This window comes from Pseudoliparis swirei, chromosome 7, assembly GCF_029220125.1.
Source record: "Pseudoliparis swirei isolate HS2019 ecotype Mariana Trench chromosome 7, NWPU_hadal_v1, whole genome shotgun sequence".
Taxonomy (NCBI): Eukaryota; Metazoa; Chordata; class Actinopteri; order Perciformes; family Liparidae; genus Pseudoliparis; species Pseudoliparis swirei.
The window spans coordinates 18,104,111-18,121,896 of record NC_079394.1 but is presented as its reverse complement, the minus strand read 5'-3'; the positions used below and the strand labels follow the sequence as shown (position 1 = coordinate 18,121,896).

The 17,786-nt window shown below is 43.3% G+C and overlaps 1 protein-coding gene across 1 annotated transcript in view; it reads left to right on the top strand.

Moving 5' to 3' along the window:
• Positions 1–404: 404 nt before the first annotated feature.
• The window catches only part of wscd2 (WSC domain containing 2), a 32,360-nt gene continuing 14,978 nt past the window's right edge, over positions 405–17,786 (top strand). The window contains exon 1 of the mRNA XM_056419842.1: positions 405–893. The gene's annotated coding sequence lies outside the window, so the exon portion shown is untranslated. The remainder of the gene's footprint in view (positions 894–17,786) is intronic.

Below are 17,786 nucleotides of genomic sequence, written 5' to 3'. Positions count from 1 at the left end.
GCCGACTGCTATTCATACAAGTGCAATATATTGCGATCAGCAGGTTGCAGAGAGACATACACACTGCGCTGATATACTTCATATGGGTTCAACCCTTCTTCTTAAATCAACAGTAATTGAAGGTTTTAGAAACATGTTGTGATTATTTGTACTTTAAAAAAAATACATGAAAGCTGAACAGCATAGTGCCAATGAAATCAGGCAAAATGCTTGCCGGTACAAAACTAACCGATATATCTGATCCTCACACCAAATCCAACTCGAATCGCCCTGTCAGCGTCACACCTCTTGTGGTTCGCCCTGCGCCTCTGGGTGCTCTGAGCCTCTGGGTGCTCTGCTGTGTCTCTTTAAGTACAGCAGGCAGTGCTGTTGGTCCGTGTGGGCGCGCAGGACGCACGGTGCGGCGCTGCTCCTCCGCGCCGTCAGACAGCCTCTCTCCACATCGGACAGTCGACACAGAAGACAGGTCGGCCCTCCGCCTGCATCAATCACATTTTAACGCGGACCAGCTGTCCGCGGCGAGTGAACCGGGAAGTGGACCATCTCCTCGGGGCTGATGTGGACCGCTTTTCCTCCATGGCCATCTGCGTCGCTCCCTCCTCCTCCTCCTCCTCCTCAGACTGAAAGATAGCAGCGTGTAGCGGTTTGTCCGCGGTGCCGTATAGTTCGTTACTGAACGGCACGGAGTGCTAAACGAGCTAAGGAGATTGGCAAACCAACGTTAGTTAGCTGCAGATGAAAGCGCAATGCAAGCAGGTGACCAGAGAACACATGTGTCTGAATGGCCGTGCAGATGAAACATCATGTCGGAGTGTGCGAGATCCTCAGCTGAGTTGCGTCTTGTGAACTGCATCAAACCATCTGCTGAAGCCTCCTCTTGACTCGTGCTTACGGTAAGGGGAAGTAGCATTCAATCTGATGACCACCTAGAAGGAAATGTTAAGTGTCCTGTACCAGGGGCGTCTCTAGGATTTTGATACATCTGGGGCTAAGCCCAGAAGAGTGAAGCAGATGACCCACGGCGAGCGTTGTTGACGGGGGGGGGGGGGGGGGGGGGCTGAGCGGACGTTTTAGCCTAGTGACGCCACTGTCCTGTACAATGTGTGCAGAGGTTGGTTTTATGTGTGGTGTTCCAGAAGTCTGTGTATCTGCATCACTGCAATGAATGTGCATGCTGACTGGCATTTAAATACATAATTGTCAGAAAAGCGTGAACAGTAGCAGCAGTTGGCGTTGTCTTTTCTCTTAGAAAGGCCAAATGCTTGGAACAGAACGAGCCTCAGGTGATAGACACACCTAAGGGATAGAGGTGGGGGAGTAATTTGCCCTGTATACACACAGAACAATACAAATGCATTATTCTATTTAGTAGACTAGTTGGCTCATCCAGTTGAGAGGTTGGTATTGGCATGCTGCTGTGTGACAGACGTGAAGGTGTCCCTGCTCTCTACATTTGCATGTTCACACGGCAGTAACGCAGCATTAGTCTCGAACCAGGTGCATGGTTGGTCGGTGGCCCCCAGTCTGTGCAACTTCCTCCTTTTCCCGAAGTGTGAAGTTTCTGTCTTTCATTAGAGCACTTTTGCTAATTTTTAACCAGAGCTGCACATTATGTACAGGCAGAACCAAGCCTGTATTTCCACCTTGCATTTGTTTCTATAGTTTAAACAACTCATTTGTATTTTTTATTGATTTTAGTGTTATCGTTGACTACAACACTTTATTTCTGCTCATTTATTAATGTTCGCATCAAGTGTTCAGTTCTGTCTGGCTGTGTTTGTCTTTTGTCCATTTTCTGTGTTTCCAGCTTTTCAGATGCATCAATAAAGCAAATAACCGTTGCAATATTTATCTTAAGCTGTGCAAGCGGTTTACTTTGAGGGTAACTTTTGAGTTCAGGGAAATTATGCAATTTTACTTGCTTCCTCTCCGCCTCATTGTTTCCGATGACCTCGGTGTGCCGTATCGAACCAGCCACCCAGTGTGAAGTGGAAGAAGAAGAACATAACGGCTATTAAGATTGATCACTCTGCTGTTAAAATCAATTTATGTAGTAAATTATGCACTATTAGTAATAGTGCGGCACAATTTGCTCATGCTGCTGCTATTTCAGCACTTGGCATGACCGTAAATACAAAGCAGAGAGCACGACAGACCTTGTTATGGCCGATCGAGCTCTCGGTTTACAGACCAAGCAGAACTGATCAATATCATCACCGTCACTGTGAAATAGAAATCAAAGCTCTAATTCAGATTTATGCTCTCTATCACATCACATCACATAATGCGGTTTCAGCTGCACATGGCAGACATTCCTAGACGCTCATCTAAAAAATAAAATCACTAGGATTTTATTGTTGCAAACAGCGGCTGGCTGAGCTGTCCCGGGAGCTCAGCCCTCCCCGAGAAGTCAACAGACGCCAGTGGAATATTCCAACAACTGAGAAACATATTTGTAAATATGAGAGGGTTCTGTTCCCACTTCTGCTCCCGCTTTAGGGAACAATCAGGGTCAGAGGTCGCAGCGCTGGAATTTGACTGTGAATCTCATGCATTACACCGAAAAGATTTACCTGTAAAAGAAAGATGATTTGGTCAATTTGATGTTATATTTCAGAAAGTGGCTCAGACATGAAATGTCTGGGATGATTGCGGGGTGGCACAATGAAAAGGCCTTCAGAGCTTAACTCGTCATCCTCTTGGCGACCTTTCAGGGAGGAGTCATGGATCATAGCCAATGGCCTGCAGGCTTTGAAGATCGCCATAGGAACTTACAGTTTGCATGCTTGTGCTAGCCAACATTACAGCGTACCACTGGTGCAGTGAGGGCTGTGTGTTGAGGGGTGTTCTTGCTCCGGATATATTACCATCAAGAAAGGATGTCAAGATCCTCATGAGAGCGCCTACAAAAATAGCTGGGTGTTAAACACTCTGCTGTCCTCGCCAAAGACGGGCTGAACATTTCAGACTGTTTTTAGTGTCTGACGTTCAACAGTCGATTCACACTCGGTGGCTTCAGCTTCTAGTTTTATTGGTGTAAACTCAAAGGATATGCTCTGATTTATTATGGCTTGAATTAACTTATTTTTGCTCTTCCTTGAAAGAAATGAAGTTTTTTGAAAGAGGATAATCTTTAAAACTGTGATACGGTTACATAGATCCGAGGAGTGGGTCAGCCTCGTTGCATGCGCACCTCAGCCAGATTGTCAGCTTATAGGAGGATTGTTCACAGCACCTCTTCCGGAAGACGGAGACGTATCCAGATAATCATCACCCAGACAGGTGCCTAGCAAATACAGGGTGGGAGACGGAACCAAAACCTAACCTTTAATTGAGGTATGTAGGTTTTTGCTCCAACTCAGACTCAAACCTATAATTCAGACACCACACAGCCAACAAAATATCCATCGATAGTATAAACCAAACAACACGTCTTAAGATTAGTTTTACAAACATTATTTCATGACTGAAGAAAACCTAAATAGCCAATTATGGTTTTAAATTCACACCTGCTGTTCAGACTTTTCTCTCAGACAGAGACAGGCACCCTGCTGAGGACATGACTGTGGTTTAACCCAACCAAGGCTAATGTGAAGCCTTAAATGTTGTGTGTGTGTATTGTTGTGGTGCAGTCCCCACTAGCAGTCTTGAATCAGTCCACATATGTGTGACACAACGACGTGGACCAAACGGCAGCATCTTTGATGATTGACAGTAAAATAATAACATTTAGAAAAACCTCTTTTCTCTTCTAAGACTTAAGGATTATGACAACATTAGCGTGTTCTCCTGGAGGTCAGATGGTGCCTCAACTGCAGCTCCTCTCAGTCTGAACCAAACTGTCTGACTCACAGCTGTGTGAACGTCCATCACGAAACGGCTCCGAGGAGGCAGCAGGCTTTAAGAGCGATGACGGGGGAGGAGAGTGGGAACGAATTGGAGAAAATGGAATAGAAAGACAAGGAGCAGGTGACAAAGAGAAAACGGTGAATATTAAATGCCCATTCTCTTCCCGACCTTGAGATAGTGCCAGTCGTGGAGATTAGCACATCACCGTATGTAATTGCTCACCTTGAATAGCGGACCCTCTCGGCCTTTCTCCAACGTGATCCCCGCCGCACAAAAAGGCTTTTGTTGGCGTTAAAGTGCTGGGCGCTGTTTTATTTACCTGCTGCACAAACAGAGCTGTCATCTCACAGTGCTGCCAGTGTTTTAATCTGTGGGCTGGAACTCAAACTGAAGCACCATTTATACTTCTTATAGAGTGGCAACATTAATGTTTTTTATATCCTAATAGGTCAAAGAAAACTGAACTATAATAAAGATTACAAATAATTGTACGTTTTTGACAGCAAACACTGAGAGAAGTATTTTTAAAGCACCATTAGGTCGATAAAGTAGATATTGTATGCAGTGAGCAGCCTTGTGGTGTTTGCTCAGCTCCCATCACCTCCAGCAATGTCAGTCCGTGAAAACACAGCTATACAAATCCACACTGCAGTGTGACGATTTAGACGGGCCTTTTGCTTAAAAGAGGACGTCAGGAGATTTTGAAAAGCCCTGTCCTAACAACACTGCAGTACAACAGCAGGAGTCCCGATGTGATGACGAGTCAGAAGGGGTTGAGGCCCCTCCGAGTCGGTCAGCTGTGCGGTCTCAGTGTCGGCAGCGGCTTCAGATCTCCATTCAGCGCGCCCCCACCTAATTGGGCTCTCACACTTGCAAGAGACATTTGTCAGGTTTCTGTGAAATGAAGTCCTCATCAGGATGTGCATCCCTCTACTCCACCCCTCCCCCACTCTGATTATCACAGGATAACAGCTTACTCAAGCTTTTTAACGGTTAAACTACTTGTGTGGTTCTTCTGTGTGGAGTTTGTATGTTCTCCCCGTGGCGGCGTGGGTTCCCTCCGGGTTCTCCGGCTTCCTCCCACAGTCCAAAGACATCAGCTGAGGTTAGTCGGAAACTCTAAACTGCCCGTAGGTGTGAGCGTGAATGGTTGTGTGTCTCTATAAATCTGCCCTGTGATAAACTGGCGACCTGTCCAGGGTGAACCCCGCATAGGAGAAGCGGTTTATAATAATGGAATATAACTGCTTTTGCTTATTTCCTGCTGGGAATAAGTCATTAAAGTGCAAACAGCAGCCCGTCCTCGTGATAGTTTTGTGCTCAGTAATTGCATCTCCTGGGATTTCATGTGAAAGACGTGCAACAGTAACCAAGCTTTATACACACTTTAAGTAAGGGCTTATTATTCTTACACTCAGCCTTACATTTGGTTCCATTAATTTCCAGCAGCAAGCGGGATGAGCGCCTAAGTCTATCCCCTTATCAGCTACTTTTCTGATCTGGCGCTAAGCAGAGCGCACACTCGAGCTCCTCTGCGGCGCTAATATCCTCCATCTGTCAGAGGAGCTGCCCAGGTTGGCCGTGTGGTGAGGAACCATCACATGCAGTAAATGAAGTCCGCCGGGTCAGCTGCAAGCCCGGTTGTCATGCCTTGTCAACCCTCATCACCTCCGCTCCCTCTGGGTGACCGTGCAGATGTCTTTCCCGGGTGGCTTGAGGGTGGGATGCCTCGGCTCCAGCTCAGCGCCTCGCTGACTCCCTGTTCAGGCCTCTCCTCAGTCACCCGTGGCAACTCGAACGCGGTCTGGCGTGGCCGTTGGACTGATGCCAAAACACAGGCAGCATTGCTTGCTTTGTTAGACCCTCGAATGTCATAGTTCCCAACTGTAGTTTAGTCTGACGCACCACGGCGGCACCATGAGAACAATTCATGAGATCGTTCAAGAATAATTGACAACAAATGCAAACACAGAGGGGCTGCTGTGAATCTGTAAATGACAAATTGTTTGAGAACTGTTGATTATGATGCTCCCTTTCTCTCTTTCTCAGTTCTTCCTATTTAGTTTATGTTCATGCGACTTTGACACAAATTCTTATAATTTCGGCTTTTTTTCCGGCAGTGCGTGATGCTCAGGTGTTTGGTGGGAGGATTGTCATGTGAGCCAGTCGCAGCTGGAAGGTTTCTGCTGATTGTGAATACCACTATACCAACGTTCATCATCAGAGGAGGAGCACGACTCTGTATTGGGTGTTAAATTAAGCATACAGCATTACTGTAAAGTATATATCTCTTACTGTGATCCATCCACATGGATAGTTTCAGTTTTATCTGCTGACATTTTGAGATATCTGCCTCTGAAATTGCTGCTTCCACTCCAATATAATTGAGGTGCGGGGAATTTTGTTTGTGGTGCTCAGAGAAGAGAATTGAGAAAAATATTTCCATAACTGTCTCAGTTGCTCAGTATAATCCACAGACCTCATGGAGAAACATTTTCTTTGGAACTGCTTTCCACTGAAGGAAGAGATCCTTTTAAGGATGAAAGTCAAAACCTGAACACATACAACCAACGATCTGCATGGCGAGAAGCCTCGAGGGTAGAGGAACATGTGTTTTATGGACTTGAGTGAACCACTGTTACCTTAAGTTGGTAAAAGCCACCAAATGTATGTTAGACTTTGGGTATTGTTTCATAAAAATAAGTGAGCATCATTTTGTATCTTGCACACATACACACACACAGTTGTAAACACTCTTTAAACCGCAACAATCTTCCTTCCGTTGTCATGTTGTCCGCGTTGCATCAGGGCAACGCTGCAACACAGCTGCATGCTCGTCATATTTTATTCATCTTAGGAGAAGCAGCAGCACCGAGGCTCGCTCCTTCCTGCAAGCCCAGAGCAGGCGGCTGCCAGAAAGCCTGACTCCCTAGACGTTTCTGCCCATTTCTACTTCTACACACACACACACACACACACATTAAATAAAGGCACATTTAAATCCTTTCCATCTTTGCAGAAGTTACCCTTTCTCAATTTCCTTTTAGTACTTTTAGGCTCTGTGTGGTAACTGTTGACAACAGTTTCACATTCTGGAAAATGATCATAGTGACAATTATAAACAAAGCAAAGTGTTATCTGAAAACAATGCAGGGAGTTCATTCTCCAAAATATGTTTTCTTCAGCTCGGTCCAACACATTGTTTAGATGTTTTATGTGGTTTAAAAACAAACTAAAAATGGACAAAAAAACATAGGTTCAATAAAGAAATAATTACACATATTGTATATACATATATACACTTATACTTTCATAACCTCGGTTGTAGAGAATCAAGTTACAATCATGCAAACGTTTGTACTGACAGGATTTATCATAAACATACATTACACCCACCTAGCTTTAGTCCACACTTAACATACATGTGTTTATTTGCTCATTTCATGTAGAGCTGATGGGACCAACAATGAGGCTGTAATGACAACTTATCAACAAAAACAACAACAGTTGATTAAAAATAGGACATATGAGCAACAAGGCATCTAATGATGTTCCAATTTCATCGAAGAGGAAAGGTTGGCAGCAGGCCTCTGGTGCTGCTCGACCTTTTCAGGCCGATTTGCGTGACCCTGATGAGGCCCGTGGTCAGTACACACTTTGCAAGACGTGCGTATGAGCGCCCGTCTACATACACACGCCATGTTCTTCAGATGAATGCATCCAGACCTGTACATCCAGCTTGCTGCCCTGTGTGACTGTGCACATTGAATAATGTATTAAATAGCTTTTGTCCAACAACAGTCAGAGTGACAAAGGAGCTGACGGCTCTCATGCCGTCCGGTCTTTTTCCTTTTAATAAACGGAAAATGAAGTACGTGAAAGGCTCTTTGTCTATAAAGTTCTCTACTTTCCTCCCTTGTCTCATCTTCCTTCCACTTGTCGTTAGACTTTGCACAACTCCACAAGCCCGGGCATTAAACACTTCTGATTCTGCTGTGGGTCGTATGTGTAGGCGGTGAACACAGTATAGACTGCATACTAATAGCTGGAGTATATTTTTTAAGTGTAGAAAAAAAACTAAACTTGTGTCATGAGTCATGACCCAACATGTGTTCTTCTGTTGAGAGAGAAAACATCTATGCCTCTTGCTTTTTTGTGGTTGATTTCTGCTAATACGACTTTCAACTGTATCATTAAAATCCTGTGAGAAAATAGACTCAAAATATGTATTATTTAATTGAAACGGATGCACTTCACATTTGCCTTAAGCGTTTATAAAACATATCCTTCTGTCATTTGTAGTCCGGTGCAGTGTAAGTCAGTGGTGGAAGGTAACTCAAGAACTGTACTTGCAAATACAATATCCTGCATGTTTAGAGATCAAACTACACACAACATAATGTTATGTAAAACTACAGCCGCAACACCCAATCGGGCTTCGCCCCCTAACGTCACCCGTCCTGAACCCAGACTTAATTTTGACCTGAACTACCTGGAGAGTTTTGTGTTGGTGTTTTATCCTTGCATGGTTTCAGCGCCATCTCAAAACAAATACAGCCGCTCCTCAGCCCCCTCCCTCCCAACATGAAGTCAGCCACACAACATCTGGGTGTTAGAAAGCAACTGGAGCAACACTTAGTCCAGCAGGAATACCTCCACAAATGAAATCAGTTCTCTCTTTCAGCAACACTGAGATAATTATTCACAGCCTGGTATCCCCCACCTTGATTACTGTGATGCTTTGTTCACTTGCCTAAAAACAAACAAACAAACAAACACAGCAGCTACAAATTGTTCAACATCCCGCAGCGCGACTATTGACCAAAACAAAACGATTCTCCCACATCACCAGATTCCAGTCTCTCTTTTGAAGGCCGGTTTAAAGTGCTTCATCACAGCTGAGGCTCCGAATGCTCCGGCACCTGAGTCTCTAACGGAGCTCCTCCTCACAACCTTCTGTCCAACAGGCCCCTCAGGTCTGCTTTGTGCTTATGGCTTTAACATTGCACTATAAATAACAATATTGTATTATTATTATTAATATTATCATCTCTTCTGTGCACAGACAGCCTTTGTACTAGTTTGTACTGCAGTGAGTGTCTCCAGGACCAACTCTTGTCCCGATGACACTCGAGACTCACAAGGTGAAAACAATACCGCCGTCGCTGTAACGAGGAACACTGTTGTTCAAGTATATTTTTTATATATATATATATATGCTATTTGTTTGAAACTACAGGGCACTAGGACAACTCCTTTTCTCTTTGATAGTAGATTTTATTTTCACACAAGCCACATCCAGTGGCGGTATCGAGGGGATACATTTGATTACATTTCCGCTTCTCAAATCACTTGACTGTTTCCCTGTATACCTCCTGTGCTTCCTGCTGAGACCGCAACATGTTTCAGGGTCTTGTTTTGTCTGAAGTGATCCCGGGATGTGGTGCTGTGGGCAGGATCAGCTCTGTATTCCAGACAACAGCTTCAGTGGCCTCTCTAATCCTCTTTTTTACCTCTCAAGGATGGACTTGGGCCAGAATATGACATGTTCAATGTGTTGGCATTGAGCTGACACGATGCAAGGAATCAACGAGGCAGCTGCAATGATTTTTATAGTTGGAAATGGTTCCTGCTTTGTTGTTTGTCCGTGTGGTTTTATGAATGGAAAGAGAGGACTGGAGCAAAGGGGAAGTGAGATTTGGTCAATACTGGTAACTTCAGATGAAACCAGCCTCCCCCTGGCACCATCTCATGTCCGTCTCCAGAGCTTCTGAAGCTCACATAGACTGCAATAGTTGGAGCCTTTTGGCAAAGTCATTTTTACCTGAAAATTTTTCTTTTCATTTCCCTCCGAGTTATCTTCAGAACAGTGTGGAGGGTTGAGCTTCTTGCTTCGAGACACTTCAGCAGAGTGTGAGCTCGTTGACACCGGAGCTGGGCTGTCGAGGGTCTGTCTTCCCCTGCAGCGCGGAGCCCTCGGCTCTGTTGTTATGCTCCTACTCTGTGAAGAAGAAGCTGTGTGATACCGAGGGACAGTCGCGTCAACATCTTCTGTGGATAAGTTCCCCCAACGGCATGATTATTTTACCTCTGTAGGATAATGCTGGATTCATATTGTTAAAAAACAACAACTCTGGCAGCAGGATTTAAAGCTGCGCTAATCAACATTCATCACCAAATATCCATGTGTAATGTGAGAGGGGTCGTTTACTAGATAGATAGATAGATAGATATATACTTTATTAATCCCCAAGGGGAAATTTGTCGAGTCAGTAGCAGCAACACACAAGAATAAAATAAAAAACCAAAACACAAAATATAAGAAGGGTTAGGGTGATCTGGCAAGAGGTGAACTGTTGTAGAGCCTCATAGGGCCGGCATGAATGTTCTCCTGTCTCTCCCTGTGGCAGCGGGAGCGGAGGAGACGGAGAAAAAGTACCTCTGTCCCTGTAGGAGGTGGTGGAGAGGGTGGTCCGGGTTGTCCAATATGGACACCAGTTTCTTCAATATGGACACCAGTTTCTTCAACGTCCTCCTCTCCACCACCTGATGAACGATGACTTTGAACCAGCTGGTGGAGCATTTATTAGGTCATAAGTCAGATCGTTGTGTCAGGAGTTCATTTCAAGCTAAGCTAATTTAAAAGAGTGATTATTGGGATCAGGTACACCAGCTCCACAGTGATGGTCATGTTGCATTGTAACTGCTGGATGTTTAGCTTATCAACTGTTTGCTAACAAGTCTGTCAAATCAACTTAAAAGACGATCAAATTGGTTAATGGCTTTGTTTTTTTTTTACACTTCCTTTCAGTGAGTGACATGAGGAGATCAATATCTCATATAGTCCGGACGTGGTTAGCCTAGCTAAAGACAGCTAGCCAAGTTCAGAATGACTCCTCAACCTCAAACATGTACTTAACATTGACATGGCAGATTGAAGATGTGTTTTTCTGGCCTCTTTTTTTAAACGGCGCAGGTGTTCAAGCTCAGAAATAGCAAAAACTAAGTCACATTCATGTTACAAATATTTAATAGGAAGTTGTTCCGAATATAGCTGAGCCAAACACCCACTCTTCTCCGACTGTCCAACACGGAAAAAGAAAGTGCCACATTCTCAGTTAATGAATAACTGTATTTCTTAGCTGCATGTCGGTTGCCTCTGTTGTGCTTTCACACTTCAACTTTATGATGTGATGTTGAAAATGTCCCAAAATTGCCATTCAGAGGCATCCCCCCCCCCCCCCCCAACCCACCACTGCAATGCCCTTGTAAGTCTATTCAAGCAGAGAGGACTGAGCCGGGAGAATTCAGTTTTAATTAAAGTGGAGAGATCGTCTGTGCTTCGTGGAGGTGGAAGAAGTAAGGGGGGAAAAGCTTGTTTTCCTCTTTGAAAAAAGTGAGCCGCAGACATTCTGTAAGGCCGTGAATGAAGAGCTTTGTTAAAGTTGGATAGTGGAAGACATCATTTGATCTCCCATTGACGGCGCCTCCCCGCTGCAGAAAAATTACTTCTTTTATGCAGCCATTAGAGAGGACCGATTTAAGTGATTGTTTTCAAATGTCCAGCCGTGTGGCCAACTGTGATCTGGGAGTGAAAGCATACTGAGGGGGGGGTCCGAAACTCACACAACAGCAATCTATGAGTTCTCTCTCCTTTCCTGTCTTTCTTTCCCTCAAATATACAAACGGACCAAACAACTCTACAAGTAGAATAATAAGTGCTAACCCTGAGTGCAAATGACTCGTTCAGTTGTTTTTCTTTCTGCGTATTCCTAAAATTGAACTCTGCTGCTTTGTGTTCTCAATCACAATGGAGCTAAAATGTCCTAAAGACCTTTTTTCCCATGTACTGGTGGAAATAACCATAATTTCTCTCGGTTACAACGCCGCAGGTTAATGCCACTGTGCACCAGTCAAAGAACAGGATTACATTATTTTTAGACCCTTTAATTTACCTCTTCCCTTTCAGAATGAAAGGTCACTACTGATCTTAATGGACCATTGAGTATCATCAGGATTACAAAGAGCTTCTTCCCTGCCATTATGGACTTATTTTTTACGCTTCATAGGGTCTACTTAAAAACCATAACTGTGATTGGTCTTTTCCACCACTACAATGCCAAATGTGTTTGTAATTACCTCCGGGCTTTGGGAGAGCGTAATAAACGGCCTAAATGCAGCATCGATTTAATTACAGCTCATAGCTCTCTTCAGTAGATGCCTGTCTCAAATTGTGCAAAATTATATCAAACAAGAAACGCAAACCTCTAGTCTACGACACAACACAAATTGCAAATCCCCTGATTTCCGTCACTATATCTATCTCTATTTATATATAATTATATATATATATATATTAGGCATTTGGGTCCATTGGTTTATTTTCTCATTCACTTTGTCTACCGAGGGATCACAATTTATGGAAACCATTTATTTCACCTTAAGACAAATCTTAACTCCTATGTTTGGAAAAACATCCTCAGAAGTTGTGCAATTTGTATCTATACTGTTCTGCAATGTTATTTTTTTGTTTAAACAATAATGCTGACTGGTGTATATTTTAATATACTGAGGAAATTCCAAAAATATTCATACATTCAAATCCTATATAGTGAATATATAAACATAGCCGCTAAAGCCCCTTTTCCACTGCACAAGAACACCCACCTGGCTTTTGTCTTAAGAGGGAAACGTTACAATCAGCATTAACTTCTGGAACTAATAACTCTGCAGTGGTCACAGGTTTGTATGGACCAATGCACCCATGACGTTGACCATTCAATGTTTTACAGTGTTTTGTGTCCATATTAAAACTGGCAGGATTTATACATAATACTGTTTAGTGGTATTGTGCACATACACTAAATTAATACATTTTATCAAATGAAACCACACTGTTAACAAAATGTAATATCATTAATAAATCCCTTGTGTCGATAACCTTTCCGCAGGTCCTTAATGAGATGTTAATAAAGAGAGTGGGGGCACCGGTGTCCCTCCACTTATCTGCAGTTAGTTCACATTCATTATAGCATCGATTTGCCTACCTTCATCTCACGTTTGTTCCACATTTTCAAGACCTCCAGACATATAACAGGTTTTAGTTACAAATAGCCAACTGAAAACATACGGTACAACGCATATAGTGGAGCACGACGATGAGAAACTTTGGCACAGGGTATGTGAAGCGGCACTTTTAAGTGTCCACACTGATGCAGAGGTGGTCGTCTTCTTCAGTAAATGCTTCATATTCATCTTGTTGGTTTGGAGAAAGTGTAATAAGGAACAATACGTAGCATAAAGCTGGTCAGGAGTTTAGAACTGCTCTCCGAGCTTTGTATAATGTCTCTGGATCGAGATTCTTCCAAACATCTTTGCTGATGAGCTTCCTCTTTGAGTAGCCACCAGTAATTAGTGTATGAGGCATTGAGCCAATCACTAATGCGAGCACATGCTGAGATCAAACATAGGTTTAATTTAAAGGGCTGTCATGAAAATGGGAAGTCAACATCGTGGCGCATACCATGGAAATGTTTGCCAAAAATCGCTCTGGCAGTGCGAGGTGGTTGTTATTCATAGTATTCATGTTCACACTCCAGTTTTCCGGGGTCAGTGAGCAGCTTCATCTCTCCTCCAACTTATTGTTTCACCCGCTATTTACAATAGTATACTCTTTAGTTTTATTCAACACATTTTAAATCCTCATTCATAGATGCTTTCAACCGCCTTGCTGCTTCCTGCTGGCCCTGTGTTTAGTCATGGGCCTGTAATAAGGCACCAGGCCACTCTGCAATGGGACGGTGGGGAACAATCTGTGTAAACTTGAATGCAAGCATGGCCAGTGTTATCACCGGGGGAGGAATGTGATCTTTAGTTTGATTTGATTTGACAAACACAGCTATTGTGCACTGGCAGGCCAAACACACCAGGGAAGCAGAAAGACGGGCCCCAGGGTGAGGGGAGGGTTAGCCAACACTGTTAACACTTTGACTGCTGGAGAACCAAACGCATGTTACAGTGCTTCTACCGGATGGGGCTCACAGTGTGCACAGGGATTGGACAAGAGGACAATGAGAGAAGACTCTAATGGTTTCCTTTCCCACTATTGCTGGGGCGCCTGATATCCTCTTCTTCCTGCCACTGTTCACACTGAGCATTCATAACACAATAATGTGTGTTTCTACCCTCTAGAAGCCAGAGTTGACTTTACTGTGGATTTCACTGAGATTGCACCACTCATATTTTCCAGTTTCTTTTCTAACTTTCACTACTGCGATAAGACAGCAAGAAGAACACTTTAAACTATGGGAAACTAATTTATTCAGCCGGCGTGAAAATAATGCTTTTTGTCAGGGGGGCGCTAGAAATCTGCAGAACCAAGTAACAATGTTTTTATCTGCCTCTATCAAGACTAAATATCCTACTCCCAAATAGTCAACCTTTACAAAGGTCAAATCTTGTCAACACTTTTTGAAGCTATAAAATGATGTCCGAACCGTCTATTGTCTTTTCACATCTTTCTTTCCTTTTCTTCCTTCAAGCTCCAAAACAACAACACACAATCACGTGGTGAGAAGTTGTCTCTTTGTCGTACCAGAGTCGTGCTAAAGGTCAGACGGCGACTCCTTTGTTGAACCCACCGGTTGTCCATGCTGGCTGACGGTCAGGTGTCGTCTCTGAACTCGAGCGGTGTCACCGAGCTCTTTATTGCTCAACCCTAACCGCCGGTCACCGAGTCCCAGGACGGATATGAAGAGTATTTATGGTCTGACCTGTGGAGCCTTTTGCCTGCAGCACGAGCCGAGCTCGGCCCGCTCAACACAGATGAACTAAATCCGCTTTTGATTAAATATTTGCTGGCTCATTTAATATGAATGAGACTTAATGGTCAGTCAGTGAGTTCATGTCGACTCCACTGGAGTAATTGCCGTGATTTGGCAGTGAGACCTCTGCACCTCCGACTTCTGTCTGTTGCTTTTCCTCTCCGTCCGTCCGTCCGTCTGTCCGTCTGTCCACACTGATTTGTATCCACAGACCTATTTTCAGCTTACAATCGATGTTGTGAAGTGTGACTGGCACAAACTTGTATTATGTGACGCTTGAATGTGAAGGCCTGACTGGGAATTTAATCCACGCGAGCAGCACTGTAGGGATGGTAATGTTGTCGGTCACACTGAAACATCTCTACACACATTACTTTGATAACTTTGACTTTTCCTCTCGCGCAGCATTGCCTTCACATCTCTACAACTATTCGATGGATTGTCATGACATTTGGCACAGACTTGTGATGTAATGACTGTCATCACTTTGGTAATCTATATCTGGTGTCATCATGTGCACATTTTAATTCATCCAATACTTTGGTTCATGGCTAAATGAAAGCTATAATGACATCTGCTAAACATCAGCATGTTAGCATTGCCATCGTTAGCATGTTGAAGTCCAATTTCCTTTTCGTAACATGGGGGGATAACATATTAACACCGGTAATTAATGTGTGAGTGTTGCTGTGTAGGCGAGAGGCAGAGGAGGGAGGTGTCACTTGTACATGCCACCTCCTCCATCTGCTCATCCTCTTAAACCGCCATGGCCTGGACACACAGCCACAGAACTTCAGTCCCACCAAGAGGCCACCGCACATGTTCAGGATGCTGTTGCCCTGCACAGTGAGATGGGAGTAGGAGGCATGGTGAAATATAAAGTGTTATTTTACTATTCAGGCCTTGTCACCCAGTAGGAGAGCTAGCTGAGATATGATTACATATCTCCAAGGCAAACAAACGATTGGGCCTGAAACAAAGACCAGCTTGTTTGAAAGTGACTGTGCTGTTTGTCCTGAAATATGAATCATTTCATTTCTCTGTCGAGGAGGAGCAAAATCCTGCCACAGGGCTAAAGAATCGTCATGGTTACTGAGAGAGTAGAAATGATTTTACAAAATTGTTATAGCCTATTCCTGTAGCGATACATATGACACATATACTATATCAATGAATCCTTGTGAAATAGATAGAGGCTGTTCACGGAAATGAAAAATCATTGGCGTTTCAAGGAATAGTTTGGGAAACTTACTTTCTTGCCGAGAGTGAGATGAGAGGATCGATACCACTCTTCTGTCCGTCCACCAAATATAAAGCCAGAGGCAGCAGCTGAATAGCTGAGCGTAGCATAAAGAAATAGTCAGGAATATAACCACAACGGTCTTTGTTTTCTATTAACTTTGACTCTTCCATACATCAGAACAGTGTTTGTCATTTTGGGAAAAGATCTGATCTTAAAGGATGAAAATATTGAATTAATCAGTAGGCTAATATGGAGTTTAGGAGTTAGGTGGTACACTCAAAGAAATGACTCATTGGATGAACTCAATTAAATTGTTGGCAGGTTTTCCATCCAATAATTATATGCAACTCCAACTCAAATTTAGCACATCAGTGCAATAAAATGTAATTAAGTTAGTCCAACTCATTTGTATCAAATACATCTAAAATAAAATAACGATATTCATTAAATTAATTTGTGTTTGTCCAACTCAAAATATAAACTAACAAAATATGCAAACTCCACACAGAAGGAACGCCCCGACTGGGAATTGAACCCACGGACCTCTGGCTGTGAGGCGACAGTGCTAGCCACTACACCACCGTACAGCCATGAAAGTGTGTTCATCTCATGTAAACAACTTATTTTCAGAAGGCGCATGCGCAAAGGGTAGTCCTCAATGAAACACATTTATTTTGAGTTGATATGCACACCATCTAACCTAAATAAATCTAATAAATTAAAGTATTCATACATTTTGTGTTACACCCATTAAATATAAATATCTATTTCGTAATTGATTTATTTAAATGTATCAAACAATATTTAAATGTGTCACCTCGAAGAAGGGCTTGAATCGTTTTTGTGAGTGTAACCTAAATAAATCTAATAAATGAAAGTATTCCTACATTTTGTGTTACACCCATTAAATATAAATATCTTCGTTTTGTAATTGATTTATTTAAATGTATCAAACAATATTTAAATGTCACCTCTAAGAAGGGCTTGAATCGTTTTTTTGAGTGTACTGAGGCCAATTCAGACAGGATGTGGATTGTCTTGGGTTCAAGTACATGAGCAGAATGTGATCCATTTCTCCTTGAGGGTCCCAGTGTACCGGAGGGAAATGTAGACGAGGCGGAAAGCCAAGGGGGTCTGCGATGCCATTGAGGTTTAAGGTGACAAGTATTCTGCAGGATTGTCTCGGGGCAGACAGAGAGCCACAAGGGCGAGTGTCCCTTTGAATGTTGTGGAAAATACCCTGACCCGAGGAGTGTTGTGTTACATCTTCCAATGTCGCCTCCCACCTCGTCCCCGAACAGAGACTCCTTTGAGAGATGCTGCCGAGAATTTGTGGGATTCAGCCAGTTAACTACTACATGTAGTTAACTACATGTAGTTAACTAACTCCTCTATACAATTTAAATGTACGGTCATAAGTAATTTAAATGTACGGTCATAAGTAAACACATTTAAATGCCATCTACTCGCTAACGGCAGGGCAGAAATATGTCAGATCCCTCCAAACCACTGAGACTGAGAGACGGTCAAAATCACATTTTATATATCTTACAATCGTACACATGTTGGCCTGTAGCGGGGCAAGCCAATGAGTCACACCCACGCTCTAAAAATAGCAGAAGTTGTTTGGTCAAAGCTTTTTTTAAAGGCCAGTGTGTACTACACTGCGAACACCAGCAGCATGACGCGCTGACTGCTGGATGTCTGATTTTTTTCTTCTGCCCACCAGAAAGCTTATAGTTGTTTTACTTTTGGGTAAAACGCTGCGCTCGCCACTGTCACTTTGGACCCAACCGTCCAATCAGAAACGTCAGCTCTTGAACCAATCAACTGTCGCCTAATCGCAGAGATGTTTAAATGTGTGCCTTTAA